Source organism: Taudactylus pleione, unplaced genomic scaffold (genome assembly GCF_031769625.1).
Source record: "Taudactylus pleione unplaced genomic scaffold, aTauple2 ptg000969l, whole genome shotgun sequence".
Classification (NCBI taxonomy): domain Eukaryota; kingdom Metazoa; phylum Chordata; class Amphibia; order Anura; family Myobatrachidae; genus Taudactylus; species Taudactylus pleione.
In genome coordinates this window covers 880,273-902,192 of record NW_028285370.1, presented here as the reverse complement: position 1 = coordinate 902,192, position 21,920 = coordinate 880,273, and the positions used below count along the sequence as shown (strand labels likewise).

General features: G+C 35.3%; 1 protein-coding gene and 11 non-coding genes across 12 annotated transcripts in view; all 12 read left to right on the top strand.

Annotated features, from left to right (window-relative positions):
- Positions 1-21,920, top strand: part of ARMH1 (armadillo like helical domain containing 1) — a 484,180-nt gene that overhangs the window by 62,766 nt on the left and 399,494 nt on the right. The gene's annotated exons all lie outside the window — the stretch shown is intronic.
- Positions 34-148, top strand: LOC148454850 (U5 spliceosomal RNA). Its single transcript, XR_015874791.1, has one exon. It is a non-coding gene; the product is annotated as a U5 spliceosomal RNA (small nuclear RNA).
- On the top strand, positions 2,088-2,202 carry LOC148454849 (U5 spliceosomal RNA). The gene has a single exon (XR_015874727.1). It is a non-coding gene; the product is annotated as a U5 spliceosomal RNA (small nuclear RNA).
- Positions 4,142-4,256, top strand: LOC148454848 (U5 spliceosomal RNA). The gene has a single exon (XR_015874664.1). It is a non-coding gene; the product is annotated as a U5 spliceosomal RNA (small nuclear RNA).
- Positions 6,196-6,310, top strand: LOC148454847 (U5 spliceosomal RNA). Its single transcript, XR_015874717.1, has one exon. It is a non-coding gene; the product is annotated as a U5 spliceosomal RNA (small nuclear RNA).
- On the top strand, positions 8,250-8,364 carry LOC148454846 (U5 spliceosomal RNA). Its single transcript, XR_015874663.1, has one exon. It is a non-coding gene; the product is annotated as a U5 spliceosomal RNA (small nuclear RNA).
- On the top strand, positions 10,304-10,418 carry LOC148454845 (U5 spliceosomal RNA). The gene has a single exon (XR_015874662.1). It is a non-coding gene; the product is annotated as a U5 spliceosomal RNA (small nuclear RNA).
- Positions 12,358-12,472, top strand: LOC148454844 (U5 spliceosomal RNA). The gene has a single exon (XR_015874790.1). It is a non-coding gene; the product is annotated as a U5 spliceosomal RNA (small nuclear RNA).
- LOC148454843 (U5 spliceosomal RNA) lies at positions 14,412-14,526 on the top strand. Its single transcript, XR_015874699.1, has one exon. It is a non-coding gene; the product is annotated as a U5 spliceosomal RNA (small nuclear RNA).
- On the top strand, positions 16,466-16,580 carry LOC148454842 (U5 spliceosomal RNA). Its single transcript, XR_015874789.1, has one exon. It is a non-coding gene; the product is annotated as a U5 spliceosomal RNA (small nuclear RNA).
- LOC148454841 (U5 spliceosomal RNA) lies at positions 18,520-18,634 on the top strand. The gene has a single exon (XR_015874722.1). It is a non-coding gene; the product is annotated as a U5 spliceosomal RNA (small nuclear RNA).
- On the top strand, positions 20,576-20,690 carry LOC148454840 (U5 spliceosomal RNA). Its single transcript, XR_015874787.1, has one exon. It is a non-coding gene; the product is annotated as a U5 spliceosomal RNA (small nuclear RNA).

The window sequence follows — 21,920 nt, the reverse complement described above, 5'->3', positions numbered from 1 at the left end:
AATCCGGGGAGATAATCATGACTCTTCTTTAGTATACTCTGGTTTCTCTTCAGATCGAATAAATCTTTCGCCTTTTACTAAAGATTTCCGTGGAGAGGAACAACCATGAGTTTCATGTAATTTTTTGATGCCTGGCTGATGCTGGGCTTATTCACTGATAAAATACAGAATATCAAAATTGTTTTGGAAAACCATAGCTTCTAATGTTTTAGAAGGTTATCATGAATACTCTATTGCCATAGTTTTAGTATTCTTGTACTGTTATGGTTGGGATGGCCATTGGTGATTACCATCCATGGCACAAAAACCATCTATGGGGAATCATTGATGATTTGCACCCCTTTGATGGCCACCACTGCTGGGGGTACGATGGGCCACGGACTAATTCAAGAAAGGGGCGGGGCTAAGATCCGTCCAGTTAAAGTAAAAAAAACATTGTCTCTCTCTCATCCATCGATGGGAAAACTAATTAACATCGCCTGGCCACCGTTTTAAAAAACATTGATGGTTGATGGCCATCTTTATGTTATGGTATTTCAAGGAAGTTGAAGAGGTAAATTAGGTAGTTTCCTTTTGTTTTAGTTTGTTTGCATGAAAATTTGACCCAGTTTTGAAGTTTTACTGTTTCCAATTTCTGATTCTCTTTTTCGGTTTACATTCAATTTGTTTTTGACTTATGGTAAAATATGATGTTTTTACCTTTTTTTTGTATATAGTAGTTTTGGGGTGTGGTATGTTAGTTCAACAGTTCTCATGTTGATGTGCATAATGTCGACATGTTATACTTTTAAACATGTCAACATTCAGAGGATGTCCATGTGGTGTCTGTTGACATGTTGAACACGTCAGTATTGTTGTGTCGACATTTTGAATATGATGGTAACTGTCGACCGTGTGTCTTTATACCATAGTTTTGTATCATTCATGTTGTTATGTGTGTACCGCAGCATTTGAAGTTCAAAGTTTGACCAGGAAAAATAGGTAGGGATCTGAAAACTTGAACGTGGAAACACTGCTTCGTAGTGTAAAGTGCACTCTTATTTATGTTTCATCTGATACAGTTCATAGGTTCTCTGCAAGTTTATCCTTTTTTAACTTTGAAAAATATTACATTTATTTAGGATTATATAGGATGGGCTTGAAAATTGTGCCTCTTGTGCTTCTCCCTACTTTACTTTCATCTACTTCTTACTCCCCACTAGGGCACCTAGCACTTGGTTGCTTATGCTTTGCTGCCTATGTGGGTGGTATGTAGCAATGTATATTATCCATGTCCTTGTCCTGCTTTGTTTTGTATTGTACTGTAAGTCATTGGTCACCTATTTGTTTATGTACTTTGTAAGGTGCTGCGGAACACTTGTGGTGCCATATAAATAAATGATAAGAATAATAATAACAACTATAAGTTTGTTCTGTCCTCTCGCTTGTTGAAATGAGGTCTGTTTGCATCCAGGGAGGTAACAGTGACACTCGGTGTACTTGTCTTTTTCTTAAGATCAAATAAATCTTTTGTCATTTACTAAAGATTTTCATGAATTTCATGCAAGTTTTTTATATGCTGTCTGGTTGACGGATGCTGGGCTTATTTACTAGTGAAATTCAGAAATGTCAATTTTTTCATTCAATTTTTTAGAATTTGACATTTAAATGTTGATTTTGTTTTTTAATGTAAAACTGGGGAAATAAATGTGTTTCTTCTCTTGTAGATGATTCTCCAGAATACTCTGTTACCAAGATGTTATTCCAGCACTGTATACCATAGTGTTGTCTGTAGGTACTCGACCAAGTTGAAGAACTGGTTTTGAATAACCATTCGACAATTCTGACTGTAATTCTTTCTTTACTTGGTAGTCTCATTTGAATACTTTCCCATGATGCATCTGATACATTGCAGTGGGTTTTTTTTTGTTTGTTTTGATTTTGCATTTTGGAAGTTAAATTTTGCCCTTTTAATTTTTCTGTTGTAAATATATTAGTATTTTATAGTTTATGTTTGAAAATTGTTTCATATATGTGTCTAAAATCCTCTCTCTTGGTAAACTGAGGTCTGTTTGAATCCGGGGAGATAATCATGACACTTCTTTAGTATACTCTGGTTTCTCTTCAGATCGAATAAATCTTTCGCCTTTTACTAAAGATTTCCGTGGAGAGGAACAACCCTGAGTTTCATGTAATTTGTTGATCCCTGGCTGATGCTGGGCTTATTCACTGGTAAAATACAGAATATCAAAATTGTTTTGGAAAACCATAGCTTCTAATGTTTTAGAAGGTTATCATGAATACTCTATTGCCATAGTTTTAGTATTCTTGTACTGTTATGGTTGGGATGGCCATTGGTGATTACCATCCATGGCACAAAAACCATCTATGGGGAATCATTGATGATTTGCACCCCTTTGATGGCCACCACTGCTGGGGGTACGATGGGCCACGGACTAATTCAAGAAAGGGGCGGGGCTAAGATCCGTCCAGTTAAAGTAAAAAAAACATTGTCTCTCTCTCATCCATCGATGGGAAAACTAATTAACATCGCCCGGCCACCGTTTTAAAAAACATTGATGGTTGATGGCCATCTTTATGTTATGGTATTTCAAGGAAGTTGAAGAGGTAAATTAGGTAGTTTCCTTTTGTTTTAGTTTGTTTGCATGAAAATTTGACCCAGTTTAGAAGGTTTACTGTTTCCAATTTCTGATTCTCTTTTTCGGTTTACATTCAATTTGTTTTTGACTTATGGTAAAATATTATGTTTTTACCTTTTTTTTGTATATAGTAGTTTTGGGGTGTGGTATGTTAGTTCGACAGTTCTCATGTTGATGTGCATAATGTCGACATGTTATACTTTTAAACATGTCAACATTCAGAGGATGTCCATGTGGTGTCTGTTGACATGTTGAACACGTCAGTATTGTTGTGTCGACATTTTGAATGTGATGGTAACTGTCGACCGTGTGTCTTTATACCATAGTTTTGTATCATTCATGTTGTTATGTGTGTACCGCAGCATTTGAAGTTCAAAGTTTGACCAGGAAAAATAGGTAGGGATCTGAAAACTTGAACGTGGAAACACTGCTTCGTAGTGTAAAGTGCACTCTTATTTATGTTTCATCTGATACAGTTCATAGGTTCTCTGCAAATTTATCCTTTTTTAACTTTGAAAAATATTACATTTATTTAGGATTATATAGGATGGGCTTGAAAATTGTGCCTCTTTTGCTTCTCCCTACTTTACTTTCATCTACTTCTTACTCCCCACTAGGGCACCTAGCACTTGGTTGCTTATGCTTTGCTGCCTATGTGGGTGGTATGTAGCAATGTATATTATCCATGTCCTTGTCCTGCTTTGTTTTGTATTGTACTGTAAGTCATTGGTCACCTATTTGTTTATGTACTTTGTAAGGTGCTGCGGAACACTTGTGGTGCCATATAAATAAATGATAAGAATAATAATAACAACTATAAGTTTGATCTGTCCTCTCGCTTGTTGAAATGAGGTCTGTTTGCATCCAGGGAGGTAACAGTGACACTCGGTGTACTTGTCTTTTTCTTAAGATCAAATAAATCTTTTGTCATTTACTAAAGATTTTCATGAATTTCATGCAAGTTTTTTATATGCTGTCTGGTTGACGGATGCTGGGCTTATTTACTAGTGAAATTCAGAAATGTCAATTTTTTCATTCAATTTTTTAGAATTTCACATTTAAATGTTGATTTTGTTTTTTAATGTAAAACTGGGGAAATAAATGTGTTTCTTCTCTTGTAGATGATTCTCCAGAATACTCTGTTACCAAGATGTTATTCCAGCACTGTATACCATAGTGTTGTCTGTAGGTACTCGACCAAGTTGAAGAACTGGTTTTGAATCACCATTCGACAATTCTGACTGTAATTCTTTCTTTACTTGGTAGTCTCATTTGAATACTTTCCCATGATACATCTGATACATTGCAGTGGTTTTTTTATTGTTTGTTTTGATTTTGCATTTTGGAAGTAAAATTTTGCCCTTTTAATTTTACTGTTGGAAATATATTAGTATTTTATAGTTTATGTTTGAAAATTGTTTCATATATGTGTCTAAAATCCTCTCTCTTGGTAAACTGAGGTCTGTTTGAATCCGGGGAGATAATCATGACACTTCTTTAGTATACTCTGGTTTCTCTTCAGATCGAATAAATCTTTCGCCTTTTACTAAAGATTTCCGTGGAGAGGAACAACCATGAGTTTCATGTAATTTTTTGATGCCTGGCTGATGCTTGGCTTATTCACTGGTAAAATACAGAATATCAAAATTGTTTTGGAAAACCATAGCTTCTAATGTTTTAGAAGGTTATCATGAATACTCTATTGCCATAGTTTTAGTATTCTTGTACTGTTATGGTTGGGATGGCCATTGGTGATTACCATCCATGGCACAAAAACCATCTATGGGGAATCATTGATGATTTGCACCCCTTTGATGGCCACCACTGCTGGGGGTACGATGGGCCACGGACTAATTCAAGAAAGGGGCGGGGCTAAGATCCGTCCAGTTAAAGTAAAAAAAACATTGTCTCTCTCTCATTCATCGATGGGAAAACTAATTAACATCGCCCGGCCACCGTTTTAAAAAACATTGATGGTTGATGGCCATCTTTATGTTATGGTATTTCAAGGAAGTTGAAGAGGTAAATTAGGTAGTTTCCTTTTGTTTTAGTTTGTTTGCATGAAAATTTGACCCAGTTTAGAAGTTTTACTGTTTCCAATTTCTGATTCTCTTTTTCGGTTTACATTCAATTTGTTTTTGACTTATGGTAAAATATTATGTTTTTACCTTTTTTTTGTATATAGTAGTTTTGGGGTGTGGTATGTTAGTTCGACAGTTCTCATGTTGATGTGCATAATGTTGACATGTTATACTTTTAAACATGTCAACATTCAGAGGATGTCCATGTGGTGTCTGTTGACATGTTGAACACGTCAGTATTGTTGTGTCGACTTTTTGAATGTGATGGTAACTGTCGACCGTGTGTCTTTATACCATAGTTTTGTATCATTCATGTTGTTATGTGTGTACCGCAGCATTTGAAGTTCAAAGTTTGACCAGGAAAAATAGGTAGGGATCTGAAAACTTGAACGTGGAAACACTGCTTCGTAGTGTAAAGTGCACTCTTATTTATGTTTCATCTGATACAGTTCATAGGTTCTCTGCAAGTTTATCCTTTTTTAACTTTGAAAAATATTACATTTATTTAGGATTATATAGGATGGGCTTGAAAATTGTGCCTCTTGTGCTTCTCCCTACTTTACTTTCATCTACTTCTTACTCCCCACTAGGGCACCTAGCACTTGGTTGCTTATGCTTTGCTGCCTATGTGGGTGGTATGTAGCAATGTATATTATCCATGTCCTTGTCCTGCTTTGTTTTGTATTGTACTGTAAGTCATTGGTCACCTATTTGTTTATGTACTTTGTAAGGTGCTGCGGAACACTTGTGGTGCCATATAAATAAATGATAAGAATAATAATAACAACTATAAGTTTGTTCTGTCCTCTCGCTTGTTGAAATGAGGTCTGTTTGCATCCAGGGAGGTAACAGTGACACTCGGTGTACTTGTCTTTTTCTTAAGATCAAATAAATCTTTTGTCATTTACTAAAGATTTTCATGAATTTCATGCAAGTTTTTTATATGCTTTCTGGTTGACGGATGCTGGGCTTATTTACTAGTGAAATTCAGAAATGTCAATTTTTTCATTCAATTTTTTAGAATTTCACATTTAAATGTTGATTTTGTTTTTTAATGTAAAACTGGGGAAATAAATGTGTTTCTTCTCTTGTAGATGATTCTCCAGAATACTCTGTTACCAAGATGTTATTCCAGCACTGTATACCATAGTGTTGTCTGTAGGTACTCGACCAAGTTGAAGAACTGGTTTTGAATAACCATTCGACAATTCTGACTGTAATTCTTTCTTTACTTGGTAGTCTCATTTGAATACTTTCCCATGATGCATCTGATACATTGCAGTGGGGTTTTTTTTGTTTGTTTTGATTTTGCATTTTGGAAGTTAAATTTTGCCCTTTTAATTTTTCTGTTGTAAATATATTAGTATTTTATAGTTTATGTTTGAAAATTGTTTCATATATGTGTCTAAAATCCTCTCTCTTGGTAAACTGAGGTCTGTTTGAATCCGGGGAGATAATCATGACACTTCTTTAGTATACTCTGGTTTCTCTTCAGATTGAATAAATTTTTCGCCTTTTACTAAAGATTTCCGTGGAGAGGAACAACCATGAGTTTCATGTAATTTTTTGATGCCTGGCTGATGCTTGGCTTATTCACTGGTAAAATACAGAATATCAAAATTGTTTTGGAAAACCATAGCTTCTAATGTTTTAGAAGGTTATCATGAATACTCTATTGCCATAGTTTTAGTATTCTTGTACTGTTATGGTTGGGATGGCCATTGGTGATTACCATCCATGGCACAAAAACCATCTATGGGGAATCATTGATGATTTGCACCCCTTTGATGGCCACCACTGCTGGGGGTACGATGGGCCACGGACTAATTCAAGAAAGGGGCGGGGCTAAGATCCATCCAGTTAAAGTAAAAAAAACATTGTCTCTCTCTCATCCATCGATGGGAAAACTAATTAACATCGCCCGGCCACCGTTTTAAAAAACATTGATGGTTGATGGCCATCTTTATGTTATGGTATTTCAAGGAAGTTGAAGAGGTAAATTAGGTAGTTTCCTTTTGTTTTAGTTTGTTTGCATGAAAATTTGACCCAGTTTAGAAGTTTTACTGTTTCCAATTTCTGATTCTCTTTTTCGGTTTACATTCAATTTGTTTTTGACTTATGGTAAAATATTATGTTTTTACCTTTTTTTTGTATATAGTAGTTTTGGGGTGTGGTATGTTAGTTCGACAGTTCTCATGTTGATGTGCATAATGTCGACATGTTATACTTTTAAACATGTCAACATTCAGAGGATGTCCATGTGGTGTCTGTTGACATGTTGAACACGTCAGTATTGTTGTGTCGACATTTTGAATGTGATGGTAACTGTCGACCGTGTGTCTTTATACCATAGTTTTGTATCATTCATGTTGTTATGTGTGTACCGCAGCATTTGAAGTTCAAAGTTTGACCAGGAAAAATAGGTAGGGATCTGAAAACTTGAACGTGGAAACACTGCTTCGTAGTGTAAAGTGCACTCTTATTTATGTTTCATCTGATACAGTTCATAGGTTCTCTGCAAATTTATCCTTTTTTAACTTTGAAAAATATTACATTTATTTAGGATTATATAGGATGGGCTTGAAAATTGTGCCTCTTTTGCTTCTCCCTACTTTACTTTCATCTACTTCTTACTCCCCACTAGGGCACCTAGCACTTGGTTGCTTATGCTTTGCTGCCTATGTGGGTGGTATGTAGCAATGTATATTATCCATGTCCTTGTCCTGCTTTGTTTTGTATTGTACTGTAAGTCATTGGTCACCTATTTGTTTATGTACTTTGTAAGGTGCTGCGGAACACTTGTGGTGCCATATAAATAAATGATAAGAATAATAATAACAACTATAAGTTTGATCTGTCCTCTCGCTTGTTGAAATGAGGTCTGTTTGCATCCAGGGAGGTAACAGTGACACTCGGTGTACTTGTCTTTTTCTTAAGATCAAATAAATCTTTTGTCATTTACTAAAGATTTTCATGAATTTCATGCAAGTTTTTTATATGCTGTCTGGTTGACGGATGCTGGGCTTATTTACTAGTGAAATTCAGAAATGTCAATTTTTTCATTCAATTTTTTAGAATTTCACATTTAAATGTTGATTTTGTTTTTTAATGTAAAACTGGGGAAATAAATGTGTTTCTTCTCTTGTAGATGATTCTCCAGAATACTCTGTTACCAAGATGTTATTCCAGCACTGTATACCATAGTGTTGTCTGTAGGTACTCGACCAAGTTGAAGAACTGGTTTTGAATCACCATTCGACAATTCTGACTGTAATTCTTTCTTTACTTGGTAGTCTCATTTGAATACTTTCCCATGATGCATCTGATACATTGCAGTGGTTTTTTTATTGTTTGTTTTGATTTTGCATTTTGGAAGTAAAATTTTGCCCTTTTAATTTTACTGTTGGAAATATATTAGTATTTTATAGTTTATGTTTGAAAATTGTTTCATATATGTGTCTAAAATCCTCTCTCTTGGTAAACTGAGGTCTGTTTGAATCCGGGGAGATAATCATGACACTTCTTTAGTATACTCTGGTTTCTCTTCAGATCGAATAAATCTTTCGCCTTTTACTAAAGATTTCCGTGGAGAGGAACAACCATGAGTTTCATGTAATTTTTTGATGCCTGGCTGATGCTTGGCTTATTCACTGGTAAAATACAGAATATCAAAATTGTTTTGGAAAACCATAGCTTCTAATGTTTTAGAAGGTTATCATGAATACTCTATTGCCATAGTTTTAGTATTCTTGTACTGTTATGGTTGGGATGGCCATTGGTGATTACCATCCATGGCACAAAAACCATCTATGGGGAATCATTGATGATTTGCACCCCTTTGATGGCCACCACTGCTGGGGGTACGATGGGCCACGGACTAATTCAAGAAAGGGGCGGGGCTAAGATCCGTCCAGTTAAAGTAAAAAAAACATTGTCTCTCTCTCATCCATCGATGGGAAAACTAATTAACATCGCCCGGCCACCGTTTTAAAAAACATTGATGGTTGATGGCCATCTTTATGTTATGGTATTTCAAGGAAGTTGAAGAGGTAAATTAGGTAGTTTCCTTTTGTTTTAGTTTGTTTGCATGAAAATTTGACCCAGTTTAGAAGTTTTACTGTTTCCAATTTCTGATTCTCTTTTTCGGTTTACATTCAATTTGTTTTTGACTTATGGTAAAATATTATGTTTTTACCTTTTTTTTGTATATAGTAGTTTTGGGGTGTGGTATGTTAGTTCGACAGTTCTCATGTTGATGTGCATAATGTCGACATGTTATACTTTTAAACATGTCAACATTCAGAGGATGTCCATGTGGTGTCTGTTGACATGTTGAACACGTCAGTATTGTTGTGTCGACATTTTGAATGTGATGGTAACTGTCGACCGTGTGTCTTTATACCATAGTTTTGTATCATTCATGTTGTTATGTGTGTACCGCAGCATTTGAAGTTCAAAGTTTGACCAGGAAAAATAGGTAGGGATCTGAAAACTTGAACGTGGAAACACTGCTTCGTAGTGTAAAGTGCACTCTTATTTATGTTTCATCTGATACAGTTCATAGGTTCTCTGCAAGTTTATCCTTTTTTAACTTTGAAAAATATTACATTTATTTAGGATTATATAGGATGGGCTTGAAAATTGTGCCTCTTGTGCTTCTCCCTACTTTACTTTCATCTACTTCTTACTCCCCACTAGGGCACCTAGCACTTGGTTGCTTATGCTTTGCTGCCTATGTGGGTGGTATGTAGCAATGTATATTATCCATGTCCTTGTCCTGCTTTGTTTTGTATTGTACTGTAAGTCATTGGTCACCTATTTGTTTATGTACTTTGTAAGGTGCTGCGGAACACTTGTGGTGCCATATAAATAAATGATAAGAATAATAATAACAACTATAAGTTTGTTCTGTCCTCTCGCTTGTTGAAATGAGGTCTGTTTGCATCCAGGGAGGTAACAGTGACACTCGGTGTACTTGTCTTTTTCTTAAGATCAAATAAATCTTTTGTCATTTACTAAAGATTTTCATGAATTTCATGCAAGTTTTTTATATGCTGTCTGGTTGACGGATGCTGGGCTTATTTACTAGTGAAATTCAGAAATGTCAATTTTTTCATTCAATTTTTTAGAATTTGACATTTAAATGTTGATTTTGTTTTTTAATGTAAAACTGGGGAAATAAATGTGTTTCTTCTCTTGTAGATGATTCTCCAGAATACTCTGTTACCAAGATGTTATTCCAGCACTGTATACCATAGTGTTGTCTGTAGGTACTCGACCAAGTTGAAGAACTGGTTTTGAATCACCATTCGACAATTCTGACTGTAATTCTTTCTTTACTTGGTAGTCTCATTTGAATACTTTCCCATGATGCATCTGATACATTGCAGTGGTTTTTTTATTGTTTGTTTTGATTTTGCATTTTGGAAGTAAAATTTTGCCCTTTTAATTTTTCTGTTGTAAATATATTAGTATTTTATAGTTTATGTTTGAAAATTGTTTCATATATGTGTCTAAAATCCTCTCTCTTGGTAAACTGAGGTCTGTTTGAATCCGGGGAGATAATCATGACACTTCTTTAGTATACTCTGGTTTCTCTTCAGATCGAATAAATCTTTCGCCTTTTACTAAAGATTTCCGTGGAGAGGAACAACCATGAGTTTCATGTAATTTTTTGATGCCTGGCTGATGCTTGGCTTATTCACTGGTAAAATACAGAATATCAAAATTGTTTTGGAAAACCATAGCTTCTAATGTTTTAGAAGGTTATCATGAATACTCTATTGCCATAGTTTTAGTATTCTTGTACTGTTATGGTTGGGATGGCCATTGGTGATTACCATCCATGGCACAAAAACCATCTATGGGGAATCATTGATGATTTGCACCCCTTTGATGGCCACCACTGCTGGGGGTACGATGGGCCACGGACTAATTCAAGAAAGGGGCGGGGCTAAGATCCGTCCAGTTAAAGTAAAAAAAACATTGTCTCTCTTTCATTCATCGATGGGAAAACTAATTAACATCGCCCGGCCACCGTTTTAAAAAAAATTGATGGTTGATGGCCATCTTTATGTTATGGTATTTCAAGGAAGTTGAAGAGGTAAATTAGGTAGTTTCCTTTTGTTTTAGTTTGTTTGCATGAAAATTTGACCCAGTTTAGAAGTTTTACTGTTTCCAATTTCTGATTCTCTTTTTCGGTTTACATTCAATTTGTTTTTGACTTATGGTAAAATATGATGTTTTTACCTTTTTTTTGTATATAGTAGTTTTGGGGTGTGGTATGTTAGTTCGACAGTTCTCATGTTGATGTGCATAATGTCGACATGTTATACTTTTAAACATGTCAACATTCAGAGGATGTCCATGTGGTATCTGTTGACATGTTGAACACGTCAGCATTGTTGTGTCGACATTTTGAATGTCATGGTAACTGTCGACCGTGTGACTTTATACCATAGTTTTGTATCATTCATGTTGTTATGTGTGTACCGCAGCATTTTAAGTTCAAAGTTTGACCAGGAAAAATAGGTAGGGATCTGAAAACTTGAACGTGGAAACACTGCTTTGTAGTGTAAAGTGCACTCTTATTTATGTTTCATCTGATACAGTTCATAGGTTCTCTGCAAGTTTATCCTTTTTTAACTTTGAAAAATATTACATTTATTTAGGATTATATAGGATGGGCTTGAAAATTGTGCCTCTTGTGCTTCTCCCTACTTTACTTTCATCTACTTCTTACTCCCCACTAGGGCACCTAGCACTTGGTTGCTTATGCTTTGCTGCCTATGTGGGTGGTATGTAGCAATGTATATTATCCATGTCCTTGTCCTGCTTTGTTTTGTATTGTACTGTAAGTCATTGGTCACCTATTTGTTTATGTACTTTGTAAGGTGCTGCGGAACACTTGTGGTGCCATATAAATAAATGATAAGAATAATAATAACAACTATAAGTTTGTTCTGTCCTCTCGCTTGTTGAAATGAGGTCTGTTTGCATCCAGGGAGGTAACAGTGACACTCGGTGTACTTGTCTTTTTCTTAAGATCAAATAAATCTTTTGTCATTTACTAAAGATTTTCATGAATTTCATGCAAGTTTTTTATATGCTGTCTGGTTGACGGATGCTGGGCTTATTTACTAGTGAAATTCAGAAATGTCAATTTTTTCATTCAATTTTTTAGAATTTCACATTTAAATGTTGATTTTGTTTTTTAATGTAAAACTGGGGAAATAAATGTGTTTCTTCTCTTGTAGATGATTCTCCAGAATACTCTGTTACCAAGATGTTATTCCAGCACTGTATACCATAGTGTTGTCTGTAGGTACTCGACCAAGTTGAAGAACTGGTTTTGAATAACCATTCGACAATTCTGACTGTAATTCTTTCTTTACTTGGTAGTCTCATTTGAATACTTTCCCATGATGCATCTGATACATTGCAGTGGGTTTTTTTTTGTTTGTTTTGATTTTGCATTTTGGAAGTTAAATTTTGCCCTTTTAATTTTTCTGTTGTAAATATATTAGTATTTTATAGTTTATGTTTGAAAATTGTTTCATATATGTGTCTAAAATCCTCTCTCTTGGTAAACTGAGGTCTGTTTGAATCCGGGGAGATAATCATGACACTTCTTTAGTATACTCTGGTTTCTCTTCAGATCGAATAAATCTTTCGCCTTTTACTAAAGATTTCCGTGGAGAGGAACAACCATGAGTTTCATGTAATTTTTTGATGCCTGGCTGATGCTGGGCTTATTCACTGGTAAAATACAGAATATCAAAATTGTTTTGGAAAACCATAGCTTCTAATGTTTTAGAAGGTTATCATGAATACTCTATTGCCATAGTTTTAGTATTCTTGTACTGTTATGGTTGGGATGGCCATTGGTGATTACCATCCATGGCACAAAAACCATCTATGGGGAATCATTGATGATTTGCACCCCTTTGATGGCCACCACTGCTGGGGGTACGATGGGCCACGGACTAATTCAAGAAAGGGGCGGGGCTAAGATCCGTCCAGTTAAAGTAAAAAAAACATTGTCTCTCTCTCATCCATCGATGGGAAAACTAATTAACATCGCCCGGCCACCGTTTTAAAAAACATTGATGGTTGATGGCCATCTTTATGTTATGGTATTTCAAGGAAGTTGAAGAGGTAAATTAGGTAGTTTCCTTTTGTTTTAGTTTGTTTGCATGAAAATTTGACCCAGTTTAGAAGGTTTACTGTTTCCAATTTCTGATTCTCTTTTTCGGTTTACATTCAATTTGTTTTTGACTTATGGTAAAATATTATGTTTTTACCTTTTTTTTGTATATAGTAGTTTTGGGGTGTGGTATGTTAGTTCGACAGTTCTCATGTTGATGTGCATAATGTCGACATGTTATACTTTTAAACATGTCAACATTCAGAGGATGTCCATGTGGTATCTGTTGACATGTTGAACATGTCAGCATTGTTGTGTCGACATTTTGAATGTCATGGTAACTGTCGACCGTGTGACTTTATACCATAGTTTTGTATCATTCATGTTGTTATGTGTGTACCGCAGCATTTTAAGTTCAAAGTTTGACCAGGAAAAATAGGTAGGGATCTGAAAACTTGAACGTGGAAACACTGCTTCGTAGTGTAAAGTGCACTCTTATTTATGTTTCATCTGATACAGTTCATAGGTTCTCTGCAAGTTTATCCTTTTTTAACTTTGAAAAATATTACATATATTTAGGATTATATAGGATGGGCTTGAAAATTGTGCCTCTTGTGCTTCTCCCTACTTTACTTTCATCTACTTCTTACTCCCCACTAGGGCACCTAGCACTTGGTTGCTTATGCTTTGCTGCCTATGTGGGTGGTATGTAGCAATGTATATTATCCATGTCCTTGTCCTGCTTTGTTTTGTATTGTACTGTAAGTCATTGGTCACCTATTTGTTTATGTACTTTGTAAGGTGCTGCGGAACACTTGTGGTGCCATATAAATAAATGATAAGAATAATAATAACAACTATAAGTTTGTTCTGTCCTCTCGCTTGTTGAAATGAGGTCTGTTTGCATCCAGGGAGGTAACAGTGACACTCGGTGTACTTGTCTTTTTCTTAAGATCAAATAAATCTTTTGTCATTTACTAAAGATTTTCATGAATTTCATGCAAGTTTTTTATATGCTGTCTGGTTGACGGATGCTGGGCTTATTTACTAGTGAAATTCAGAAATGTCAATTTTTTCATTCAATTTTTTAGAATTTGACATTTAAATGTTGATTTTGTTTTTTAATGTAAAACTGGGGAAATAAATGTGTTTCTTCTCTTGTAGATGATTCTCCAGAATACTCTGTTACCAAGATGTTATTCCAGCACTGTATACCATAGTGTTGTCTGTAGGTACTCGACCAAGTTGAAGAACTGGTTTTGAATAACCATTCGACAATTCTGACTGTAATTCTTTCTTTACTTGGTAGTCTCATTTGAATACTTTCCCATGATGCATCTGATACATTGCAGTGGGGTTTTTTTTGTTTGTTTTGATTTTGCATTTTGGAAGTTAAATTTTGCCCTTTTAATTTTTCTGTTGTAAATATATTAGTATTTTATAGTTTATGTTTGAAAATTGTTTCATATATGTGTCTAAAATCCTCTCTCTTGGTAAACTGAGGTCTGTTTGAATCCGGGGAGATAATCATGACACTTCTTTAGTATACTCTGGTTTCTCTTCAGATTGAATAAATCTTTCGCCTTTTACTAAAGATTTCCGTGGAGAGGAACAACCATGAGTTTCATGTAATTTTTTGATGCCTGGCTGATGCTTGGCTTATTCACTGGTAAAATACAGAATATCAAAATTGTTTTGGAAAACCATAGCTTCTAATGTTTTAGAAGGTTATCATGAATACTCTATTGCCATAGTTTTAGTATTCTTGTACTGTTATGGTTGGGATGGCCATTGGTGATTACCATCCATGGCACAAAAACCATCTATGGGGAATCATTGATGATTTGCACCCCTTTGATGGCCACCACTGCTGGGGGTACGATGGGCCACGGACTAATTCAAGAAAGGGGCGGGGCTAAGATCCGTCCAGTTAAAGTAAAAAAAACATTGTCTCTCTCTCATCCATCGATGGGAAAACTAATTAACATCGCCCGGCCACCGTTTTAAAAAACATTGATGGTTGATGGCCATCTTTATGTTATGGTATTTCAAGGAAGTTGAAGAGGTAAATTAGGTAGTTTCCTTTTGTTTTAGTTTGTTTGCATGAAAATTTGACCCAGTTTAGAAGTTTTACTGTTTCCAATTTCTGATTCTCTTTTTCGGTTTACATTCAATTTGTTTTTGACTTATGGTAAAATATTATGTTTTTACCTTTTTTTTGTATATAGTAGTTTTGGGGTGTGGTATGTTAGTTCGACAGTTCTCATGTTGATGTGCATAATGTTGACATGTTATACTTTTAAACATGTCAACATTCAGAGGATGTCCATGTGGTGTCTGTTGACATGTTGAACACGTCAGTATTGTTGTGTCGACTTTTTGAATGTGATGGTAACTGTCGACCGTGTGTCTTTATACCATAGTTTTGTATCATTCATGTTGTTATGTGTGTACCGCAGCATTTGAAGTTCAAAGTTTGACCAGGAAAAATAGGTAGGGATCTGAAAACTTGAACGTGGAAACACTGCTTCGTAGTGTAAAGTGCACTCTTATTTATGTTTCATCTGATACAGTTCATAGGTTCTCTGCAAGTTTATCCTTTTTTAACTTTGAAAAATATTACATTTATTTAGGATTATATAGGATGGGCTTGAAAATTGTGCCTCTTGTGCTTCTCCCTACTTTACTTTCATCTACTTCTTACTCCCCACTAGGGCACCTAGCACTTGGTTGCTTATGCTTTGCTGCCTATGTGGGTGGTATGTAGCAATGTATATTATCCATGTCCTTGTCCTGCTTTGTTTTGTATTGTACTGTAAGTCATTGGTCACCTATTTGTTTATGTACTTTGTAAGGTGCTTCGGAACACTTGTGGCGCCATATAAATAAATGATAAGAATAATAATAACAACTATAAGTTTGTTCTGTCCTCTCGCTTGTTGAAATGAGGTCTGTTTGCATCCAGGGAGGTAACAGTGACACTCGGTGTACTTGTCTTTTTCTTAAGATCAAATAAATCTTTTGTCATTTACTAAAGATTTTCATGAATTTCATACAAGTTTTTTATATGCTGTCTGGTTGACGGATGCTGGGCTTATTTACTAGTGAAATTCAGAAATGTCAATTTTTTCATTCAATTTTTTAGAATTTGACATTTAAATGTTGATTTTGTTTTTTAATGTAAAACTGGGGAAATAAATGTGTTTCTTCTCTTGTAGATGATTCTCCAGAATACTCTGTTACCAAGATGTTATTCCAGCACTGTATACCATAGTGTTGTCTGTAGGTACTCGACCAAGTTGAAGAACTGGTTTTGAATCACCATTCGACAATTCTGACTGTAATTCTTTCTTTACTTGGTAGTCTCATTTGAATACTTTCCCATGATGCATCTGATACATTGCAGTGGTTTTGTTTTTGTTTGTTTTGATTTTGCATTTTGGAAGTTAAATTTTGCCCTTTTAATTTTTCTGTTGTAAATATATTAGTATTTTATAGTTTATGTTTGAAAATTGTTTCATATATGTGTCTAAAATCCTCTCTCTTGGTAAACTGAGGTCTGTTTGAATCCGGGGAGATAATCATGACTCTTCTTTAGTATACTCTGGTTTCTCTTCAGATCGAATAAATCTTTCGCCTTTTACTAAAGATTTCCGTGGAGAGGAACAACCATGAGTTTCATGTAATTTTTTGATGCCTGGCTGATGCTGGGCTTATTCACTGATAAAATACAGAATATCAAAATTGTTTTGGAAAACCATAGCTTCTAATGTTTTAGAAGGTTATCATGAATACTCTATTGCCATAGTTTTAGTATTCTTGTACTGTTATGGTTGGGATGGCCATTGGTGATTACCATCCATGGCACAAAAACCATCTATGGGGAATCATTGATGATTTGCACCCCTTTGATGGCCACCACTGCTGGGGGTACGATGGGCCACGGACTAATTCAAGAAAGGGGCGGGGCTAAGATCCGTCCAGTTAAAGTAAAAAAAACATTGTCTCTCTCTCATCCATCGATGGGAAAACTAATTAACATCGCCCGGCCACCGTTTTAAAAAACATTGATGGTTGATGGCCATCTTTATGTTATGGTATTTCAAGGAAGTTGAAGAGGTAAATTAGGTAGTTTCCTTTTGTTTTAGTTTGTTTGCATGAAAATTTGACCCAGTTTTGAAGTTTTACTGTTTCCAATTTCTGATTCTCTTTTTCGGTTTACATTCAATTTGTTTTTGACTTATGGTAAAATATGATGTTTTTACCTTTTTTTTGTATATAGTAGTTTTGGGGTGTGGTATGTTAGTTCAACAGTTCTCATGTTGATGTGCATAATGTCGACATGTTATACTTTTAAACATGTCAACATTCAGAGGATGTCCATGTGGTGTCTGTTGACATGTTGAACACGTCAGTATTGTTGTGTCGACATTTTGAATATGATGGTAACTGTCGACCGTGTGTCTTTATACCATAGTTTTGTATCATTCATGTTGTTATGTGTGTACCGCAGCATTTGAAGTTCAAAGTTTGACCAGGAAAAATAGGTAGGGATCTGAAAACTTGAACGTGGAAACACTGCTTCGTAGTGTAAAGTGCACTCTTATCTATGTTTCATCTGATACAGTTCATAGGTTCTCTGCAAGTTTATCCTTTTTTAACTTAGAAAAATATTACATTAATTTAGGATTATATAGGATGGGCTTGAAAATTGTGCCTCTTGTTCTTCTCCCTACTTTACTTTCTTCTACTTCTTTCTCCCCACTAGGGCACCTAGCACTTGGTTGCTTATGCTTTGCTGCCTATGTGGGTGGTATGTAGCAATGTATATTATCCATGTCCTTGTCCTGCTTTGTTTTGTGTTCTACTGTAAGTCACTGGTCACCTATTTGTTTATGTACTTTGTAAGGTGCTGCGGAACACTTGTGGCGCCATATAAATAAATGATAAGAATAATAATAACAACTATAAGTTTGTTCTGTCCTCTCGCTTGTTGAAATGAGGTCTGTTTGCATCCAGGGAGGTAACAGTGACACTCGGTGTACTTGTCTTTTTCTTAAGATCAAATAAATCTTTTGTCATTTACTAAAGATTTTCATGAATTTCATGCAAGTTTTTTATATGCTGTCTGGTTGACGGATGCTGGGCTTATTTACTAGTGAAATTCAGAAATGTCAATTTTTTCATTCAATTTTTTAGAATTTGACATTTAAATGTTGATTTTGTTTTTTAATGTAAAACTGGGGAAATAAATGTGTTTCTTCTCTTGTAGATGATTCTCCAGAATACTCTGTTACCAAGATGTTATTCCAGCACTGTATACCATAGTGTTGTCTGTAGGTACTCGACCAAGTTGAAGAACTGGTTTTGAATCACCATTCGACAATTCTGACTGTAATTCTTTCTTTACTTGGTAGTCTCATTTGAATACTTTCCCATGATGCATCTGATACATTGCAGTGGTTTTTTTATTGTTTGTTTTGATTTTGCATTTTGGAAGTAAAATTTTGCCCTTTTAATTTTTCTGTTGTAAATATATTAGTATTTTATAGTTTATGTTTGAAAATTGTTTCATATATGTGTCTAAAATCCTCTCTCTTGGTAAACTGAGGTCTGTTTGAATCCGGGGAGATAATCATGACACTTCTTTAGTATACTCTGGTTTCACTTCAGATCGAATAAATCTTTCGCCTTTTACTAAAGATTTCCGTGGAGAGGAACAACCATGAGTTTCATGTAATTTTTTGATGTCTGGCTGATGCTTGGCTTATTCACTGGTAAAATACAGAATATCAAAATTGTTTTGGAAAACAATTAGCTTCTAATGTTTTAGAAGGTTATCATGAATACTCTATTGCCATAGTTTTAGTATTCTTGTACTGTTATGGTTGGGATGGCCATTGGTGATTACCATCCATGGCACAAAAACCATCTATGGGGAATCATTGATGATTTGCACCCCTTTGATGGCCACCACTGCTGGGGGTACGATGGGCCACGGACTAATTCAAGAAAGGGGCGGGGCTAAGATCCGTCCAGTTAAAGTAAAAAAAACATTGTCTCTCTCTCATCCATCGATGGGAAAACTAATTAACATCGCCCGGCCACCGTTTTAAATAACATTGATGGTTGATGGCCATCTTTATGTTATGGTATTTCAAGGAAGTTGAAGAGGTAAATTAGGTAGTTTCCTTTTGTTTTAGTTTGTTTGCATGAAAATATGACCCAGTTTTGAAGTTTTACTGTTTCCAATTTCTGATTCTCTTTTTCGGTTTACATTCAATTTGTTTTTGACTTATGGTAAAATATGATGTTTTTACCTTTTTTTTGTATATAGTAGTTTTGGGGTTTGGTATGTTAGTTCGACAGTTCTCATGTTGATGTGCATAATGTCGACATGTTATACTTTTAAACATGTCAACATTCAGAGGATGTCCATGTGGTATCTGTTGACATGTTGAACATGTCAGCATTGTTGTGTCGACATTTTGAATGTCATGGTAACTGTCGACCGTGTGACTTTATACCATAGTTTTGTATCATTCATGTTGTTATGTGTGTACCGCAGCATTTTAAGTTCAAAGTTTGACCAGGAAAAATAGGTAGGGATCTGAAAACTTGAACGTGGAAACACTGCTTCGTAGTGTAAAGTGCACTCTTATTTATGTTTCATCTGATACAGTTCATAGGTTCTCTGCAAGTTTATCCTTTTTTAACTTTGAAAAATATTACATTTATTTAGGATTATATAGGATGGGCTTGAAAATTGTGCCTCTTGTGCTTCTCCCTACTTTACTTTCATCTACTTCTTACTCCCCACTAGGGCACCTAGCACTTGGTTGCTTATGCTTTGCTGCCTATGTGGGTGGTATGTAGCAATGTATATTATCCATGTCCTTGTCCTGCTTTGTTTTGTATTGTACTGTAAGTCATTGGTCACCTATTTGTTTATGTACTTTGTAAGGTGCTGCGGAACACTTGTGGTGCCATATAAATAAATGATAAGAATAATAATAACAACTATAAGTTTGTTCTGTCCTCTCGCTTGTTGAAATGAGGTCTGTTTGCATCCAGGGAGGTAACAGTGACACTCGGTGTACTTGTCTTTTTCTTAAGATCAAATAAATCTTTTGTCATTTACTAAAGATTTTCATGAATTTCATGCAAGTTTTTTATATGCTGTCTGGTTGACGGATGCTGGGCTTATTTACTAGTGAAATTCAGAAATGTCAATTTTTTCACTCAATTTTTTAGAATTTGACATTTAAATGTTGATTTTGTTTTTTAATGTAAAACTGGGGAAATAAATGTGTTTCTTCTCTTGTAGATGATTCTCCAGAATACTCTGTTACCAAGATGTTATTCCAGCACTGTATACCATAGTGTTGTCTGTAGGTACTCGACCAAGTTGAAGAACTGGTTTTGAATAACCATTCGACAATTCTGACTGTAATTCTTTCTTTACTTGGTAGTCTCATTTGAATACTTTCCCATGATGCATCTGATACATTGCAGTGGGTTTTTTTTTTGTTTGTTTTGATTTTGCATTTTGGAAGTTAAATTTTGCCCTTTTAATTTTTCTGTTGTAAATATATTAGTATTTTATAGTTTATGTTTGAAAATTGTTTCATATATGTGTCTAAAATCCTCTCTCTTGGTAAACTGAGGTCTGTTTGAATCCGGGGAGATAATCATGACACTTCTTTAGTATACTCTGGTTTCTCTTCAGATCGAATAAATCTTTCGCCTTTTACTAAAGATTTCCGTGGAGAGGAACAACCATGAGTTTCATGTAATTTTTTGATGCCTGGCTGATGCTGGGCTTATTCACTGGTAAAATACAGAATATCAAAATTGTTTTGGAAAACCATAGCTTCTAATGTTTTAGAAGGTTATCATGAATACTCTATTGCCATAGTTTTAGTATTCTTGTACTGTTATGGTTGGGATGGCCATTGGTGATTACCATCCATGGCACAAAAACCATCTATGGGGAATCATTGATGATTTGCACCCCTTTGATGGCCACCACTGCTGGGGTACGATGGGCCACGGACTAATTCAAGAAAGGGGCGGGGCTAAGATCCGTCCAGTTAAAGTAAAAAAAACATTGTCTCTCTCTCATCCATCGATGGGAAAACTAATTAACATCGCCCGGCCACCGTTTTAAAAAACATTGATGGTTGATGGCCATCTTTATGTTATGGTATTTCAAGGAAGTTGAAGAGGTAAATTAGGTAGTTTCCTTTTGTTTTAGTTTGTTTGCATGAAAATTTGACCCAGTTTAGAAGGTTTACTGTTTCCAATTTCTGATTCTCTTTTTCGGTTTACATTCAATTTGTTTTTGACTTATGGTAAAATATTATGTTTTTACCTTTTTTTTGTATATAGTAGTTTTGGGGTGTGGTATGTTAGTTCGACAGTTCTCATGTTGATGTGCATAATGTCGACATGTTATACTTTTAAACATGTCAACATTCAGAGGATGTCCATGTGGTGTCTGTTGACATGTTGAACATGTCAGTATTGTTGTGTCGACATTTTGAATGTGATGGTAACTGTCGACCGTGTGTCTTTATACCATAGTTTTGTATCATTCATGTTGTTATGTGTGTACCGCAGCATTTGAAGTTCAAAGTTTGACCAGGAAAAATAGGTAGGGATCTGAAAACTTGAACGTGGAAACACTGCTTCGTAGTGTAAAGTGCACTCTTATTTATGTTTCATCTGATACAGTTCATAGGTTCTCTGCAAGTTTATCCTTTTTTAACTTTGAAAAATATTACATTTATTTAGGATTATATAGGATGGGCTTGAAAATTGTGCCTCTTGTGCTTCTCCCTACTTTACTTTCATCTACTTCTTACTCCCCACTAGGGCACCTAGCACTTGGTTGCTTATGCTTTGCTGCCTATGTGGGTGGTATGTAGCAATGTATATTATCCATGTCCTTGTCCTGCTTTGTTTTGTATTGTACTGTAAGTCATTGGTCACCTATTTGTTTATGTACTTTGTAAGGTGCTGCGGAACACTTGTGGTGCCATATAAATAAAT